Source organism: Hydractinia symbiolongicarpus, chromosome 2, assembly GCF_029227915.1.
Source record: "Hydractinia symbiolongicarpus strain clone_291-10 chromosome 2, HSymV2.1, whole genome shotgun sequence".
Taxonomy (NCBI): domain Eukaryota; kingdom Metazoa; phylum Cnidaria; class Hydrozoa; order Anthoathecata; family Hydractiniidae; genus Hydractinia; species Hydractinia symbiolongicarpus.
In genome coordinates, this window is record NC_079876.1 from 37,099,400 (window position 1) to 37,119,881 (window position 20,482).

The window sequence follows — 20,482 nt, forward strand, 5'->3', positions numbered from 1 at the left end:
AATTTGACATGATTTCCGGAAGTCAGCGATTACACTGGGCGCTGTGGCAGCGCTTCATTTAAAAGTTTAGATTAATAAGTCATTTTTTACTGTAGGACCAATCCTAGCCGTTATCGCGCGCTGAGGAGATAGCGACAGCTTCAAAAACTACATTTCATTGACTTTATAACGGTGTCAGTTCGTTTGAGTTACAACGGTTGGGTCACCTGTTCGTGCCAACATGTATTTAGCGATATTTTACTCATATTACTAGGTTGCATTGCTTTTAACAGTGAAACGATTGACTGTGGCACATAATTGAACTGATTTTGGACTGTGACCTTATAAATGTGAAAGTGAGACAATTGGACTCCAAGAAATAACATTCTTCTTAATTTAACATGATTGCCGAGACTCAGCGATTACACTAGGCGCAGTGGTAGCTCTTCAATTAAAAATTGAAATAAAAAAGTTATTTTTTACTGTGGGACCAATCCTAGCCGTTAGCGCGCGCTAAAGTAATAAAGACAGTTTCAAATACTACATTTCACTGACTTTCTAACGGTGTCAGTCCGTTTGAGTTTTAACGGTTGGGTCACATATTCGTACCAACATGTATTTAGCGATATTTATCTGATATTACTAGGTTGCATCGCTTTTAGCAGTGAAACGATTGACTGTGGGACTTAATTGAACTAACTTTAGGCTGTGACCTGACAAATGTGATAAATGAAAAAAATTGGACTCCAAGAAATAACATTCTTCTTAATTTGACATGATTCCCGGAACTCAGCGATTACACTGGGCGCTGTGGTAGAGCTTCATTTAAAAATTTAGATTAATAAGTTATTTTTTACTGTGGGACCAATCCTAGCCGTTAGCGCGCGCTGAAGAAATAGCGAGAGTTTCAAAAACTACATTTCATTGACTTTCTAACGGTGTCAGTCCGTTTGAGATACAACGGTGGGGTCACCTATTCGTACCAACATGTAATTAGCCATATTTTTCTGATATTACTAGGTTCCATTGCTTTTAACAGAGAAACGATTGACTGTGGCACATAATTGAACTGATTTTGGACTGTGACCTTATAAATGTGATAAATGAAAAAAATTGGTCTCCAAGAAATAACATTTTTCTTAATTTGACATGATTGCCGGAACTTAGCGATTACACTGAGCGCTGTGGTGGCGCTTCATATAAAAATTTAGATTAATGAGTCATTTCTTACTGTGGGATCAATCCTAGCCGTTAGCGCGCGCTAAAGTAATACAGACAGTTTCAAATACTACATTTCACTGACTTTCTAACGGTGTCAGTCCGTTTGAGTTTCAACAGTTTGATCACATATTCGTACCTACATGTATTTAGCGATATTTATCTGATATTAGTAGGTTGAATCGCTTTTAACAGTGAAACAATTGACTGCGGGACTTAATTGAACTAACTTTGGATTGTGAACTGATAAATGTGATAAATGAAAAAAATTGGACTCCAAGAAATAACATTCTTCTTAATTTAACATGATTTCCGGAAGTCAGCGATTACACTGGGCGCTGTGGCAGCGCTTCATTTAAAAGTTTAGATTAATAAGTCATTTTTCACTGTGGGACCAATCCTAGCCGTTATCGCGCGCTGAAGAGATAGCGACAGTTTCAAAAACTACATTTCATTGACTTTATAACGGTGTCAGTTCGTTTGAGTTACAACGGTTGGGTCACCTGTTCGTGCCAACATGTATTTAGCGATATTTTACTCATATTACTAGGTTGCATTGCTTTTAACAGTGAAACGATTGACTGTGACACATAATTGAATTGATTTTGGACTGTGACCTTATAAATGTGAAAGTGAGACAATTGGACTCCAAGAAATAACATTCTTCTTAATTTAACATGATTGCCGAGACTCAGCGATTACACTAGGCGCTGTGGTAGCTCTTCAATTAAAAATTGAGATAAAAAAGTTACTTTTTACTGTGGGACCAATCCTAGCCGTTAGCGCGCGCTGAAGTAATAAAGACAGTTTCAAATACTACATTTCACTGACTTTCTAACGGTGTCAGTCCGTTTGAGTTTTAACGGTTGGGTCACATATTCGTACCAACATGTATTTAGCGATATTTATCTGATATTACTAGGTTGCATCGCTTTTAGCAGTGAAACGATTGACTGTGGGACTTAATTGAACTAACTTTAGACTGTGACCTAACAAATGTGATAAATGAAAAAAATTGGACTCCAAGAAATAACATTCTTCTTAATTTGACATGATTCCCGGAACTCAGCGATTACACTGGGCGCTGTGGTAGCGCTTCATTTAAAAATTTAGATTAATAAGTTACTTTTTACTGTGGGACCAATCCTAGCCGTTAGCGCGCGCTGAAGAAATAGCGAGAGTTTCAAAAACTACATTTCATTGACTTTCTAACGGTGTCAGTCCGTTTGAGATACAACAGTGGGGTCACCTATTCGTACCAACATGTAATTAGCCATATTTTTCTCATATTACTAGGCTGCATTGCTTTTAACAGTGAAACGATTGACTGTGGAACATAATTGAACTGATTTTGGACTGTGACCTTATAAATGTGATAAATGAAAAAAATTGGTCTCCAAGAAATAACATTTTTCTTAATTTGACATGATTGCCGGAACTTAGCGATTACACTGGGCGCTGTGGTAGCGCTTCATTTAAAAATTTAGATTAATGAGTCAATTCTTACTGTGGGACCAATCCTAGCCGTTAGCGCGCGCTGAAGTAATACAGACAGTTTCAAATACTACATTTCACTGACTTTCTAACGGTGTCAGTCCGTTTGAGTTTCAACAGTTTGATCACATATTCGTACCAACATGTATTTTGCGATATTTATCTGATATTACTAGGTTGCATCGCTTTTAACAGTGAAACGATTGACTGCGGGGCTTAATTGAACTAACTTTGGACTGTGAACTGATAAATGTGATAAATGAAAAAAATTGGACTCCAAGAAATAACATTCTTCTTAATTAGACATGATTGCCGGAACTCAGCGATTACACTGGGCGCTGTGGTAGCGTTTCATTTAGAAATTTAGATTAATAAGTCATTTTTTACTGTGGGACCAATCCTAGCCGTTATCGCACGCTGAAGAAATAGCGACAGTTTCAAAAACTACATTTTATTGACTTTATAACGGTGTCAGTCCGTTTGAGTTACAACGGTTAGGTCACCTATTCGTACCAACATGTATTTAGCGATATTTTTCTCATATTACTAGGTTGCATTGCTTTTAACAGTGAAACGATTGACTGTGGCACATAATTGAATTGATTTTGGACTGTGACCTTATAAATGTTGAAAGTGAGACAATTGGACTCCAAGAAATAATATCCTTCTTAATTTGACGTGATTGTCGGAACTCAGCGATTACACTGGGCTCTGTGGTAGCGCTTCATTTAAAAATTTAGATAAATAATTCATTTTTTCTGTGGGACCAATCCTAGCCGTTATCGCGCGCTGAAGTAACACAGACAGTTTTAAAAACTACATTTCACTGACTTTCTAACGCTGTTAGTCCGTTTGAGTTTCAACAGTTGGGTCACAAATTTGTGCCAACATGTATTTAGCGATATTCATCTGATATTACTAGGTTGCATCGCTTTTAACAGTGAAATGATTGACTGTGGGACTTAATTGAACTAACTTTGGACTGTGAACTGATAAATGTGATAAATGAAAAAAATTGGACTCCAAGAAATAACATTCTTCTTAATTTGACATGATTGCCGGAACTCAGCGATTACACTGGGCGCTGTGGTAGCGTTTCATTTAGAAATTCAGATTAATAAGTCATTTTTTACTGTGGGACCAATCCTAGCCATTACCGCACGCTGTAGAAATAGCGACAGTTTCAAAAACTTCATTTCATTGACTTTATAACGGTGTCAGTCCGTTTGAGTTAAAACGGTTAGGTCACCTATCCGTACCAACATGTATTTAGCGATATTTTTCTCATATTACTAGGTTGCATCGCGTTTAGCAGTGAAACGATTGACTGTGGGACTTAATTGAACTAACTTTGGACAGTGACGTGATAAATGTGAAAAATGAAAAAAATTGGACTCCAAGAAGTAACATGCTTCTTAATTTGACATCATTGCCGGAGCTCAGCGATTACACTGTGCGCTGTGGTAGCGCTTCATTTAAAAATTTAGATTACTAAGTCATTTTTTACTGTTGGACCAATCCTAGCCGTTATTGCGCGCTGAAGAAATAGCGACAGTTTTAAAAACTACATTTCATTGACTTTCTAACGGTGTCAGTCCGTTTGAGTTACAACGGTTGGGTCACCTATTCGTACCAACATGTATCTAGCGATATTTTTCTCATATTACTAGGTTGCATTGCTTTTAACAGTGAAACGATTAACTGTGGCACCTAATTGAACTGATTTTGGACTGTGACCTTATAAGTGTTGAAGGGGAGACAACTGGACTCAAAGAAATAATATTCATCTTAATTTGACATGATTGCCGAAACTCAGCGATTACACTGGGCGCTGTGGTAGCGCTTCATTTAAAAATTTAGATAAATAAGTCAATTTTTACGGTGGGACCAATCCTAGCCGTTATTGCGCGCTGAAGAAATAGCGACAGTTTCAAAAACTACATTTTGTTGACTTCTAACGGTGTCAGTTCGTTAAAGTTTCAACGGTTGGGTCACATATTTGTACCAACATGTATTTAGCGATATCGTTCTGATATTACTAGGTTGCATCGCTTTTAACAATGAAACAATTGACTGTGGGACTTAATTGAACTAACTTTGGACTGCGACCTGATAAATGTGATAAATGAAAAAAATTAGACTCCAAGAAATAACATTCTTCTTAATTTGACATGATTGCCGGAACTCAGCGATTACACTGGGCGCTGTGGTAGCGCTTCAATTAAAAATTTAGATTAATAAGTCATTTTTTACTGTGGGACCAATCCTAGCCGTTATCGCGCGCTGAAGAGATAGCAACAGTTTAAAAAACTACATTTCATTGACTTTCTAACGGTGTCAGTGCGTTTGAGTTTCAACAGTTGGGTCACATATTCGTACCAACATGTATTTAGCGATATTTATCTGATATTACTAGGTTGCATCGCTTTTAACAATGAAACAATTGACTGTGGGACTTAATTGAACTAACTTTGGACTGCGACCTGATAAATGTGATAAATGAAAAAAATTAGACTCCAAGAAATAACATTCTTCTTAATTTGACATGATTCCCGGAACTCAGCGATTACACTGGCCGCTGTGGTAGCGCTTCATTTAAAAATTTAGATTAATAAGTCATTTTTTACTGTGGGACCAATCCTAGCCGTTATCGCGCGCTGAAGAGATAGCAACAGTTTAAAAATCTACATTTCATTGACTTTCTAACGGTGTCAGTCCGTTTGAGTTACAACGGTTGGGTCACCTATTCGTGCCAACATGTATTTAGCGATATTTTTCTCATATTACTAGGTTGCATTGCTTTTTACAGTGAAACGATTGACTGTGGCACATAATTGAACTGATTTTGGACTGTGACCTTAAAAATGTTAAAGGGGAGACAATTGGACTCCAAGAAATAACATTCTTTTTAATTTGATATGATTGCCGAAACTCAGCGATGACACTGGGCGCTGTAGCAGCGCTTCAATTAAAAATTAAGATAAAAAAGTTATTTTTTACTGTGGGACCAATCCTAGCCGTTAGCGCGCGCTGAAGAAATAGCGACAGTTTCAAAAACTACATTTCATTGACTTTCTAACGGTGTCAGTCCGTTTAAGTTACGACGGTTTGGTCGCATACTCGTACCAACATGTATTTAGCGCTATTTTCCTAATATTACTAGGTTGCATCGCTTTTAACTATGAAACGATTGACTGTGGGACTTATTTGAACTAACTTTGGACTGTGACCTTATAAATGTGATAAATGAAAAAAATTGGTCTCCAAGAAATAACATTTTTCTTAATTTGACATGATTGCCGGAACTTAGCGATTACACTGGGCGCTGTGGTAGCGGTTCATTTAAAAATTTAGATTAATGAGTCATTTCTTACTGTGGGACCAATCCTAGCCGTTAGCGCGCGCTGAAGTAATACAGACAGTTTCAAATACTACATTTCACTGACTTTCTAACGGTGTCAGTCCGTTTGAGTTTCAACAGTTTGATCACATATTCGTACCAACATGTATTTTGCGATATTTATCTGATATTACTAGGTTGCATCGCTTTTAACAGTGAAACGATTGACTGCGGGGCTTAATTGAACTAACTTTGGACTGTGAACTGATAAATGTGATAAATGAAAAAAATTGGACTCCAAGAAATAACATTCTTCTTAATTAGACATGATTGCCGGAACTCAGCGATTACACTGGGCGCTGTGGTAGCGTTTCATTTAGAAATTTAGATTAATAAGTCATTTTTTACTGTGGGACCAATCCTAGCCGTTATCGCACGCTGAAGAAATAGCGACAGTTTCAAAAACTACATTTCATTGACTTTATAACGGTGTCAGTCCGTTTGACTTACAACGGTTAGGTCACCTATTCGTACCAACATGTATTTAGCGATATTTTTCTCATATTACTAGGTTGCATTGCTTTTAACAGTGAAACGATTGACTGTGGCACATAATTGAATTGATTTTGGACTGTGACCTTATAAATGTTGAAAGTGAGACAATTGGACTCCAAGAAATAATATCCTTCTTAATTTGACGTGACTGTCGAAACTCAGCGATTACACTGGGCTCTGTGGTAGCGCTTCATTTAAAAATTTAGATAAATAATTCATTTTTTCTGTGGGACCAATCCTAGCCGTTATCGCGCGCTGAAGTAACACAGACAGTTTTAAAAACTACATTTCACTGACTTTCTAACGCTGTCAGTCCGTTTGAGTTTCAACAGTTGGGTCACAAATTTGTGCCAACATGTATTTAGCGATATTTATCTGATATTACTAGGTTGCATCGCTTTTAACAGTGAAATGATTAACTGTGGGACTTAATTGAACTAACTTTGGACTGTGAACTGATAAATGTGATAAATGAAAAAAATTGGACTCAAAGAAATAATATTCATCTTAATTTGACATGATTGCCGGAACTCAGCGATTACACTGGGCGCTGTGGTAGCGTTTTATTTAGAAATATAGATTAATAAGTCATTTTTTACTGTGGGACCAATCCTAGCCGTTATTGCGCGCTGAAGAAATAGCGACAGTTTCAAAAACTACATTTTGTTGACTTTTAACGGTGTCAGTTCGTTAAAGTTTCAACGGTTGGGTCACATATTTGTACCAACATGTATTTAGCGATATCGTTCTGATATTACTAGGTTGCATCGCTTTTAACAATGAAACAATTGACTGTGGGACATAATTGAACTAACTTTGGACTGCGACCTGATAAATGTGATAAATGAAAAAAATTAGACTCCAAGAAATAACATTCTTCTTAATTTGACATGATTGCCGGAACTCAGCGATTACACTGGGCGCTGTGGTAGCGCTTCATTTAAAAATTTAGATTAATAAGTCATTTTTTACTGTGGGACCAATCCTAGCCGTTATCGCGCGCTGAAGAGATAGCAACAGTTTAAAAAACTACATTTCATTGACTTTCTAACGGTGTCAGTGCGTTTGAGTTTCAACAGTTGGGTCACATATTCGTACCAACATGTATTTAGCGATATTTATCTGATATTACTAGGTTGCATCGCTTTTAACAATGAAACAATAGACTGTGGGACTTAATTGAACTAACTTTGGACTGCGACTTGATAAATGTGATAAATGAAAAAAATTAGACTCCAAGAAATAACATTCTTCTTAATTTGACATGATTCCCGGAACTCAGCGATTACACTGGGCGCTGTGGTAGCGCTTCATTTAAAAATTTAGATTAATAAGTCATTTTTTACTGTGGGACCAATCCTAGCCGTTATCGCGCGCTGAAGAGATAGCAACAGTTTAAAAAACTACATTTCATTGACTTTCTAACGGTGTCAGTCCGTTTGAGTTACAACGGTTGGTTCACCTATTCGTGCCAACATGTATTTAGCGATATTTTTCTCATATTACTAGGTTGCATTGCTTTTAACAGTGAAACGATTAACTGTGGCACATAATTGAACTGATTTTGGACTGTGACCTTATAAGTGTTGGAGGGGAGACAACTGGACTCAAAGAAATAATATTCATCTTAATTTGACATGATTGCCGAAACTCAGCGATTACACTGGGCGCTGTGGTAGCGCTTCATTTAAAAATTTAGATAAATAAGTCAATTTTTACTGTGGGACCAATCCTAGCCGTTATTGCGCGCTGAAGAAATAGCGACAGTTTCAAAAACTACATTTTGTTGACTTCTAACGGTGTCAGTTCGTTAAAGTTTCAACGGTTGGGTCACATATTTGTACCAACATGTATTTAGCGATATCGTTCTGATATTACTAGGTTGCATCGCTTTTAACAATGAAACAATTGACTGTGGGACTTAATTGAACTAACTTTGGACTGCGACCTGATAAATGTGATAAATGAAAAAAATTAGACTCCAAGAAATAACATTCTTCTTAATTTGACATGATTGCCGGAACTCAGCGATTACACTGGGCGCTGTGGTAGCGCTTCATTTAAAAATTTAGATTAATAAGTCATTTTTTACTGTGGGACCAATCCTAGCCGTTATCGCGCGCTGAAGAGATAGCAACAGTTTAAAAAACTACATTTCATTGACTTTCTAACGGTGTCAGTGCGTTTGAGTTTCAACAGTTGGGTCACATATTCGTACCAACATGTATTTAGCGATATTTATCTGATATTACTAGGTTGCATCGCTTTTAACAATGAAACAATAGACTGTGGGACTTAATTGAACTAACTTTTGACTGCGACTTGATAAATGTGATAAATGAAAAAAATTAGACTCCAAGAAATAACATTCTTCTTAATTTGACATGATTCCCGGAACTCAGCGATTACACTGGGCGCTGTGGTAGCGCTTCATTTAAAAATTTAGATTAATAAGTCATTTTTTACTGTGGGACCAATCCTAGCCGTTATCGCGCGCTGAAGAGATAGCAACAGTTTAAAAAACTACATTTCATTGACTTTCTAACGGTGTCAGTGCGTTTGAGTTTCAACAGTTGGGTCACATATTCGTACCAACATGTATTTAGCGATATTTATCTGATATTACTAGGTTGCATCGCTTTTAACAATGAAACAATAGACTGTGGGACTTAATTGAACTAACTTTGGACTGCGACTTGATAAATGTGATAAATGAAAAAAATTAGACTCCAAGAAATAACATTCTTCTTAATTTGACATGATTCCCGGAACTCAGCGATTACACTGGGCGCTGTGGTAGCGCTTCATTTAAAAATTTAGATTAATAAGTCATTTTTTACTGTGGGACCAATCCTAGCCGTTATCGCGCGCTGAAGAGATAGCAACAGTTTAAAAAACTACATTTCATTGCCTTTCTAACGGTGTCAGTCCGTTTGAGTTACAACGGTTGGTTCACCTAATCGTGCCAACATGTATTTAGCGATATTTTTCTCATATTACTAGGTTGCATTGCTTTTAACAGTGAAACGATTGACTGTGGCACATAATTGAACTGATTTTGGACTGTGACCTTAAAAATGTTAAAGGGGAGACAAATGGACTCCAAGAAATAACATTCTTTTTAATTTGATATGATTGCCGAAACTCAGCGATGACACTAGGCGCTGTAGCAGCGCTTCAATTAAAAATTAAGATAAAAAAGTTATTTTTTACTGTGGGACCAATCCTAGCCGTTAGCGCGCGCTGAAGAAATAGCGACAGTTTCAAAAACTACATTATGTTGACTTCTAACGGTGTCAGTCCTTTTAAGTTTCAACGGTTGGGTCACATATTTGTACCAACATGTATTTAGCGATATTTTTCTGATATTACTAGGTTGCATCGCTTTTAACAGTGAAACGAGTGACTGTGGGACTTAATTGAACTAACATCGGACTGCGAACTGATAAATGTGATAAATGTAAAAAATTGGACTCCAAGAAATAACATTCTTCTTAATTTGACATGATTGCCGGAACTCAGCGACTACACTGGGCGCTGTGGTAGTGTTTCATTTGAAAATTTAGATTACTAAGTCATTTTTTACTGTGCGACCAATCCTAGCCGTTATCGCGCGCTGAAGAAATAGCGACAGTTTCAAGAATTACATTTCATTGGCTTTCTAACGGTGTCACTCCGTTTGAGTTACAACGGGTAGGTCACCTATTTGTACCAACATGTATTTAGCGATATTTTTCTCATATTACTAGGTTGCATTGCTTTTAACAATGAAACGATTAACTGTGGCACATAATTGAACTGATTTTGAACTGTGACCTTATAAGTGTTGAAGGGGAGACAACTGGACTCAAAGAAATAATATTCTTCTTAATTTGACATGATTGCCGAAACTCAGCGATTACACTGGGCGCTGTGGTAGCACTTCATTTAAAAATTTAGATAAATAAGTCAATTTTTACTGTGGGACCAATCCTAGCCGTTATCGCGCGCTGAAGAAATAGCGACAGTTTCAAAAACTACATTTTGTTGACTTCTAACAGTGTCAGTCCGTTTAAGTTTCAACAGTTGGGTCACATATTTGTACCAACATGTATTTAGCGATATTTTTCTGATATTACTAGGTTGCATCGCTTTTAACAATGAAACAATTGACTGTGGGACTTAATTGAACTAACTTTGGACTGCGACCTGATAAATATGATAAATGAGACAATTGGATTCCAAGAAATAACATTCTTCTTAATTTGACGTGATTTCCGGAACTCAGCGATTATACTGGGCGCTGTGGTAGCGCTTCATTTAAAAATTTAGATTAATAAGCCATTTTTTACTGTGGCACCAATCCTAGCCGTTATCTCGCGCTGAAGAAAAAGCGACACTTTCAAAAACTACATTTCATTGACTTTTTAACGGTGTCAGTCCGTTTGAGTTACAACGGTTCGGTCACCTATTCGTACCAACATGTATTTAGCGATATTTTTCTGATATTACTAAGTTGCATCGCTTTTAACAATGAAACGATTGACTGTGGGACTTAATTAAACTGATTTTGGACTGTGACCTTAAAAATGTGAAAGTGAGACAATTGGACTCCAAGAAATAACATTCTTCTCAATTTGACATGATTGCCGGAACTCAGCGATTACACTGGGCGGTGTGGTAGCGCTTCTTTTAAAAATTTAGAATAATAAGTCATTTTTTACTGTGGGACCAATCCTAGCCGTTAGCGCGCGCTGAAGTAATACCGACAGTTTCAAATACTACATTTCACTGACTTTCTAACGGTGTCAGTCCGTTTGAGCTTAACAGTTGGGTCACATATTTGTACCAACATGTATTTAGCGATATTTTTCTGATATTACTAGGTTGCATCGCTTTTAACAATGAAACAATTGACTGTGGGACTTAATTGAACTAACTTTGGACTGTGAACTAATAAATGTGATAAATGAAAGAAATTGGACTCCAAGAAATAACATTCTTCTTAATTTGACGTGATTTCCGGAACTCAGCGATTATACTGGGCGCTGTGGTAGCGCTTCATTTAAAAAAATTAAATTAATAAGCCATTTTTTACTGTGGCACCAATCCTAGCCGTTATCTCGCGCTGAAGAAAAAGCGACACTTCCAAAAACTACATTTCATTGACTTTCTAACGGTGTCAGTCCGTTTGAGTTACAACGGTTCGGTCACCTATTCGTACCAACATGTATTTAGCGATATTTTTCTGATATTACTAAGTTGCATCGCTTTTAACAATGAAACGATTGACTGTGGGACTTAATTAAACTGATTTTGGACTGTGACCTTAAAATTGTGAAAGTGAGACAATTGGACTCCAAGAAATAACATTCTTCTCAATTTGACATGATTGCCGGAACTCAGCGATTACACTGGGCGGTGTGGTAGCGCTTCTTTTAAAAATTTAGAATAATAAGTCATTTCTTACTGTGGGACCAATCCTAGCCGTTAGCGCGCGCTGAAGTAATACCGACAGTTTCAAATACTACATTTCACTGACTTTCTAACGGTGTCAGTCCGTTTGAGCTTAACAGTTGGGTCACATATTCGTACCAACATGTATTTAGCGATATTTATCTGATATTACTAGGTTGCATCGCTTTTAACAGTGAAACGACTGACTGTGGGACTTAATTGAACTAACTTTGGACTGTGAACTAATAAATGTGATAAATGAAAGAAATTGGACTCCAAGAAATAACATTCTTCTTAATTTGACATGATTCCCGGAACTCAGCGATTACACTGGGCGCTCTGGTAGCGCTTCAATTAAAAATTAAGATAAAAAAGTTATTTTTTACTGTGGGACCAATCCTAGCCGTTAGCGCGCGCTGAAGAAACACAGACAGTTTCAAAAACTACATTTCACTGACTTTCTAACGCTGTCAGTCCGTTTGAGTTTCAACAGTTGGGTCACATATTCGTACCAACATGTATTTAGCGATATTTATCTGATATTACTAGGTTGCATCGCTTTTAACAGTGAAACGATTGACTGTGGGACTTAATTGAACTAACTTTGGACTGTGAAAGGATAAATGTGATAAATGAAAAAAATTGGACGCCAAGAAATAACATTCTTCTTAATTTGACACGATTGCCGGAACTCAGCGATTACACTAGGCGCTGAGGTAGCTTTTCTTTTAGAAATTTAGATTAATAATTCATTTTTTACTGTGGAACCAATCCTAGCCATTACCGCACGCTGAAGAAATAGCGACAGTTTCAAAAACTACATTTCATTGACTTTATAACTGTGTCAGTCCGTTTGAGTTACAACGGTTAGGTCATCTATTCGTACCAACATGTTCTTAGCGATATTTTTCTCATATTACTAGGTTGCATCGCGTTTAGCAGTGAAACGATTGACTGTGGGACCTAATTGAACTAACTTTGGACAGTGACCTGATAAATGTGATAAATGAATAAAATTGGACACCAAGAAGTAACATTCTTCTTAATTTGACGTGGTTGCTGGAACGCAGCGATTATACTGGGAGCTGTGGTAGCGCTTCATTTAAAAATTTAGATAAATAAGTCATTCTTTACTGTGGGACCAATCCTATCCGTTATTGCGCGCTGAAGAAATAGCGATTGTTTCAAAACCTACATTTCTTTGACTTTGTGGCGGTGTCAGTCCGTTTGAGTTTCAACGGTTGGGTCACATATTCGTACCAACATGCATTTAGCGATATTTATCTGATATTACTAGGTTGCATCGCTTTTAACAGTGAAACGATTGACTGTGGGAATTAATTGAACTAACTTTGGACGGTGAACTGATAAATGTGATAAATGACAAAAATTGGACTGCAAGAAATAACATTCTTCTTAATTTGACATGATTGCCGGAACTTAGCGACTACACTGGGCGCTGTGGTAGCGCTTCATTTAAAAATTTAGATTAATAAGTCATTTTTTACTGTGGGACCAATCCTAGCCGTTATCGCACGCTGAAGAAATAGCGACAGTTTCAAAAACTACATTTCATTGACTTTCTAACGGTGTCAGTCCGTTTGAGTTACAACGGTTGGGTCACCTATTCGTGCCAACATGTATTTAGCGATATTTTTCTCATATTACTAGGTTGCATCGCGTTTAGCAGTGAAACGATTGACTGTGGGACTTAATTGAACTATCTTTGGACTGTGACCTGATAAATGTGATAAATGAGACAAATTGAGTCCAAGAAACAACATTCTTCTTAATTTGACATGATTGCCGGAACTCAGCGATTACACTGTGCGCTGTGGTAGCGCTTCAATTAAAAACGTAGATTAATAAGTCATTTTTTACTGCGGAGCCATTCCTAGCCGTTATTGCGTGCTGAAGAAATAGTGACAGCTTCAAAAACTACATTTCATTGACTTTCTAACGGTGTCATTCCGTTTGAGTTACAACGGTTGGGTCACCTATTCGTACCAACATGTATTTAGCGATATTTTTCTGATATTACTAGGTTGCATCGCTTTTAACAATGAAACGATTGACTGTGGGACTTAATTGAAGTAACTTTGGACTGTGAAATGATAAATGTGATAAATGAATAAAATTGGACTTCAAGAAGTAACATTCTTCTTAATTTGACATGATTGCCGGAACTCAGCGATTACACTGTGCGCTGTGGTAGCGCTTCATTTAAAAATTTAGATTAATAGTTCATTTTTTACTGTGGGACCAATCCTAGCCGTTATCGCGCGCTAAAGAAATAGCGACAGTTTCAAAAACTACATTTCATTGACTTTCTAACGGTGTCAGTCCGTTTGAGTTACTACGGTTGGGTCACCTATTCCTACCAACATGTATTTAGCGATATTTTTCTGATATTACTAGGTTGTATCGCTTTTAACAATGAAACAATTGACTGTGGGACTTAATTGAACTAACTTTGGACTGCAACCTGATAAATATGATAAATGAGACAATAGGACTCCAAGAAATAACATTCTTCTTAATTTGACGTGGTTGCTGGAACTCAGCGATTATACTGGGCGCTGTGGTAGCGCTTCATTTAAAAATTTAAATAAATAAGTCATTCTTTACTGTGGGACCAATCCTATCCGTTATTGCGCGCTGAAGAAATAGCGATTGTTTCAAAACCTACATTTCATTGACTTTGTGGCGGTGTCAGTCCGTTTGAGTTTCAACGGTTGGGTCACATATTCGTACCAACATGCATTTAGCGATATTTATCTGATATTACCAGGTTGCATCGCTTTTAACAGTGAAACGATTGACTGTGGGAATTAATTGAGCTAACTTTGGACTGTGAACTGATAAATGTGATAAATGACAAAAATTGGACTCCAAGAAATAACATTCTTCTTAATTTGACATGATTGCCGGAACTTAGCGACTACACTGGGCGCTGTGGTAGCGCTTCATTTAAAAATTTAGATTAATAAGTCATTTTTACTGTGGGACCAATCCTATCCGTTATCGCACGCTGAAGAAATAGCGACAGTTTCAAAAACTACATTTCATTGACTTTCTAACGGTGTCAGTCCGTTTGAATTACAACGGTTGGGTCACCTATTCGTGCCAACATGTATTTAGCGATAATTTTCTCATATTACTAGGTTGCATTGCTTTTAACAGTGAAACGATTGACTGTGGCACATAATTGAACTGATTTTGGACTGTGACCTTAAAAATGTGAAAGTGGGACAATTGGACTCCAAGAAATAACATTCTTCTTAATTTGTCATGACTGCCGAAACTCAGCGATTACACTAGGCGCTGTGGTAGCGCTTCAATTAAAAATTAAGATAAAAAAGTTATTTTTTACTGTTGGACCAATCCTAGCCGTTAGCGGACACTGAAGTAATAGAGACAGTTTCAAATACTACATTTCACTGACTTTCTAACGGTGTCAGTCCGTTTGAGTTTCAACGGTTGGGTCACATATTTGTACCAACATGTATTTAGCGATATTTATCTGATATTACTAGGTTGCATCGCTTTTAGTAGTGAAACGATTGACTGTGGGACTTAATTCAACTAACTTTGGACTGCAACCTGATAAATATGATAAATGAGACAATTGGACTCCAAGAAATAACATTCTTCTTAATTTGACATGACTGCCGGAACTCAGCGATTACACTAGGCGCTGTGGTAGCGCTTCAATTAAAAATTAAGATAAAAAAGTTATTTTTTACTGTGGGACCAATCCTAGCCGTTATCGCACGCTGAAGAAATAGCGACAGTTTCAAAAACTACATTTCATTGACTTTCTAAAAGTGTCAGTCCGTTTGAGTTACAACGGTTGGGTCACCTATTCGTGCCAACATGTATTTAGCGATACTTTGCTCATATTACTAGGTTGCATTGCTTTTAACAGTGAAACGATTGACTGTGGCACATAATTGAACTGATTTTGGACTGTGACCTTAAAATGTTAGAGGGGAGACAATTGGACTCCAAGAAATAACATTCTTCTTAATTTTACATGATCGCCGAAACTCAGCGATTACACTGGGCGCTGTGGCAGCGCTTCAATTAAAAATTTAGATTAATAAGTCATTTTTTACTGTGGGACCAATCCTAGCCGTTATCGTGCGCTGAAGAAATAGCGACAGTTTCAAGAACTAAATTTCATTGGCTTTCTAACGGTGTCAGTCCGTTTGAGTTACAACGGGTAGGTCACATATACGTACCAACATGTATTTAGCGATATTTATCTGATATTACTAGGTTGCATCGCTTTTAACAGTGAAACGATTGACTGTGGGACTTAATTGAACTAACTTTGGACTGCGACCTGATAAATATGATAAATGAGACAATTGGACTTCAAGAAATAACATTCTTCTTAATTTGACATGATTGCCGGAACTCAGCGATTACACTGGGCGCTGTGGTAGCGCTTCAATTAAAAATTTAGATTAATGAGTCATTTCTTACTGTGGGACCAATCCTAGCCGTTAGCGAGCGCTGAAGTAAAACAGACAGTTTCAAATACTACATTTCACTGACTTTCTAACGGTGTCAGTCCGTTTGAGTTTCAACAGTTGGGTCACATATACGTACCAACATGTATTTAGCGATATTTATCTGATATTACTAGGTTGCATCGCTTTTAACAGTGAAACGATTGACTGTGGGACTTAATTGAACTAACTTTGGACTGCGACCTGATAAATATGATAAATGAGACAATTGGACTCCAAGAAATAACATTCTTCTTAATTTGACATGATTGCCGAAACTGAGCGATTACACTGGGCGCTGTGGCAGCGCTTCAATTAAAAATTAAGATAAAAAGTTATTTTTTACTGTGGTACCAATCCTAGCCGTTAGCGCGCGCTGAAGTAATACAGACAGTTTCAAATACTACATTTCACTGACATTCTAACGGTGTCAGTCCGTTTGAGTTTCAACAGTTGGGTCACATATTCGTACCAACATGTATTTAGCGATATTTATCTGATATTACTAGGTTGCATCGCTTTTAACAGTGAAACGATTGACTGTGGGACTTAGTTGAACTAACTTTGGACTGTGAACTGATAAATGTGATAAAGGAAAAAAATTGGACTCCAAGAAATAACATTCTTCATAATTTGACATGATTGCCGGATCTCAGCGATTACACTGGCCGCTGTGGTAGCATTTTATTTAAAAATTTAGATTAATAAGTCATTTTGTACTGTGGGACCAATCCTAGCCGTTATCGCGCGCTGAAGAAATGGCGACAGTTTCAAGAATTACATTTCATTGGCTTTCTAACGGTGTCAGTCCGTTTGAGTTACAACGGGTATGTCACCTATTTGTACCAACATGTATTTAGCGATAATTTTCTGATATTACCAGGTTGCATCGCTTTAAACAATGAAACGATTGACTGTGGGACTTAATTGAACTGACTATGGACTGTGACCTTAAAAATGTGAAAGTGAGACAATTGGACTCCAAGAAATAACATTCTTCTTAATTTGACATGACTACCGAAACTCAGCGATTACACTAGGCTCTGTGGTAGCGCTTCATTTAAAAATTTAGATTAATAAGTCATTTTTACTGTGGGACCAATCCTATCCTTTATCGCACGCTGAAGAAATAGCGACAGTTTCAAAAACTACATTTCATTGACTTTCTAACGGTGTCAGTCCGTTTGAATTACAACGGTTGGGTCACCTATTCGTGCCAACATGTATTTAGCGATATTTTTCTCATATTACTAGGTTGCATTGCTTTTAACAGTGAAACGATTGACTGTGGCACATAATTGAACTGATTTTGGACTGTGACCTTAAAAATGTGAAAGTGAGACAATTGGACTCCAAGAAATAACATTCTTCTTAATTTGTCATGACTGCCGAAACTCAGCGATTACACTAGGCGCTGTGGTAGCGCTTCAATTAAAAATTAAGATAAAAAAGTTATTTTTTACTGTTGGACCAATCCTAGCCGTTAGCGCACACTGAAGTAATAGAGACAGTTTCAAATACTACATTTCACTGACTTTCTAACGGTGTCAGTCCGTTTGAGTTTCAACGGTTGGGTCACATATTTGTACCAACATGTATTTAGCGATATTTATCTGATATTACTAGGTTGCATCGCTTTTAGTAGTGAAACGATTGACTGTGGGACTTAATTGAACTAACTTTAGACTGTGACCTGATAAATGTGATAAATGAGAAAATTGGACTTCAAGAAATAACATTCTTCTTAATTTGACATGATTGCCGGAACTCAGCGATTACACTGGGCGCTGTGGTAGCGCTTCTTTTAAAAATTTAGATTAATGAGTCATTTCTTACTGTGGGACCAATCCTAGCCGTTAGCGAGCGCTGAAGTAAAACAGACAGTTTCAAATACTACATTTCACTGACTTTCTAACGGTGTCAGTCCGTTTGAGTTTCAACAGTTGGGTCACATATACGTACCAACATGTATTTAGCGATATTTATCTGATATTACTAGGTTGCATCGCTTTTACCAGTGAAACGATTGACTGTGGGACTTAATTGAACTAACTTTAGACTGTGACCTGATAAATGTGATAAATGAGAAAATTGGACTTCAAGAAATAACATTCTTCTTAATTTGACATGATTGCCGGAACTCAGCGATTACACTGGGCGCTGTGGTAGCGCTTCTTTTAAAAATTTAGATTAATGAGTCATTTCTTACTGTGGGACCAATCCTAGCCGTTAGCGAGCGCTGAAGTAAAACAGACAGTTTCAAATACTACATTTCACTGACTTTCTAACGGTGTCAGTCCGTTTGAGTTTCAACAGTTGGGTCACATATACGTACCAACATGTATTTAGCGATATTTATCTGATATTACTAGGTTGCATCGCTTTTAACAGTGAAACGATTGACTGTGGGACTTAATTGAACTAACTTTGGACTGCGACCTGATAAATATGATAAATGAGACAATTGGACTCCAAGAAATAACATTCTTCTTAATTTGACATGATTGCCGAAACTGAGCGATTACACTGGGCGCTGTGGCAGCGCTTCAATTAAAAATTAAGATAAAAAGTTATTTTTTACTGTGGTACCAATCCTAGCCGTTAGCGCGCGCTGAAGTAATACAGACAGTTTCAAATACTACATTTCACTGACATTCTAACGGTGTCAGTCCGTTTGAGTTTCAACAGTTGGGTCACATATTCGTACCAACATGTATTTAGCGATATTTATCTGATATTACTAGGTTGCATCGCTTTTAACAGTGAAACGATTGACTGTGGGACTTAGTTGAACTAACTTTGGACTGTGAACTGATAAATGTGATAAAGGAAAAAAATTGGACTCCAAGAAATAACATTCTTCATAATTTGACATGATTGCCGGATCTCAGCGATTACACTGGCCGCTGTGGTAGCATTTTATTTAAAAATTTAGATTAATAAGTCATTTTGTACTGTGGGACCAATCCTAGCCGTTATCGCGCGCTGAAGAAATGGCGACAGTTTCAAGAACTACATTTCATTGGCTTTCTAACGGTGTCAGTCCGTTTGAGTTACAACGGGTATGTCACCTATTTGTACCAACATGTATTTAGCGATAATTTTCTGATATTACCAGGTTGCATCGCTTTAAACAATGAAACGATTGACTGTGGGACTTAATTGAACCGATTATGGACTGTGACCTTAAAAATGTGAAAGTGAGACAATTGGACTCCAAGAAATAACATTCTTCTTAATTTGACATGACTGCCGAAACTCAGCGATTACACTAGGCGCTGTGGTAGCACTTCAATTAAAAATTAAGATAAAAAAGTTATTTTTTACTGTGGGACCAATCCTAGCCGTTATCGCACGCTGAAGAAATAGCGACAGTTTCAAAAACTACATTTCATTGACTTTCTAAAAGTGTCAGTCCGTTTGAGTTACAACGGTTGGGTCACCTATTCGTGCCAACATGTATTTAGCGATATTTTTCTCATATTACTAGGTTGCATTGCTTTTAACAGTGAAACGATTGACTGTGGCACATAATTGAAGTGATTTTGAACTGTGACCTTAAAATGTTAAAGGGGAGACAATTGGACTCCAAGAAATAACATTCTTCTTAATTTGACATGATCGCCGAAACTCAGCGATTACACTGGGCGCTGTGGCAGCGCTTCAATTAAAAATTTAGATTAATAAGTCATTTTTTACTGTGGGACCAATCCTAGCCGTTATCGCGCGCTGAAGAAATAGCGACAGTTTCAAGAACTACATTTCATTGGCTTTCTAACAGTGTCAGTCCGTTTGAGTTACAACGGGTAGGTCACCTATTCGTACCAACATGTATTTAGCGATATTTATCTGATATTACTAGGTTGCATCGCTTTTACCAGTGAAACGATTGACTGTGGGACTTAATTGAACTAACTTTAGACTGTGACCTGATAAATGTGAT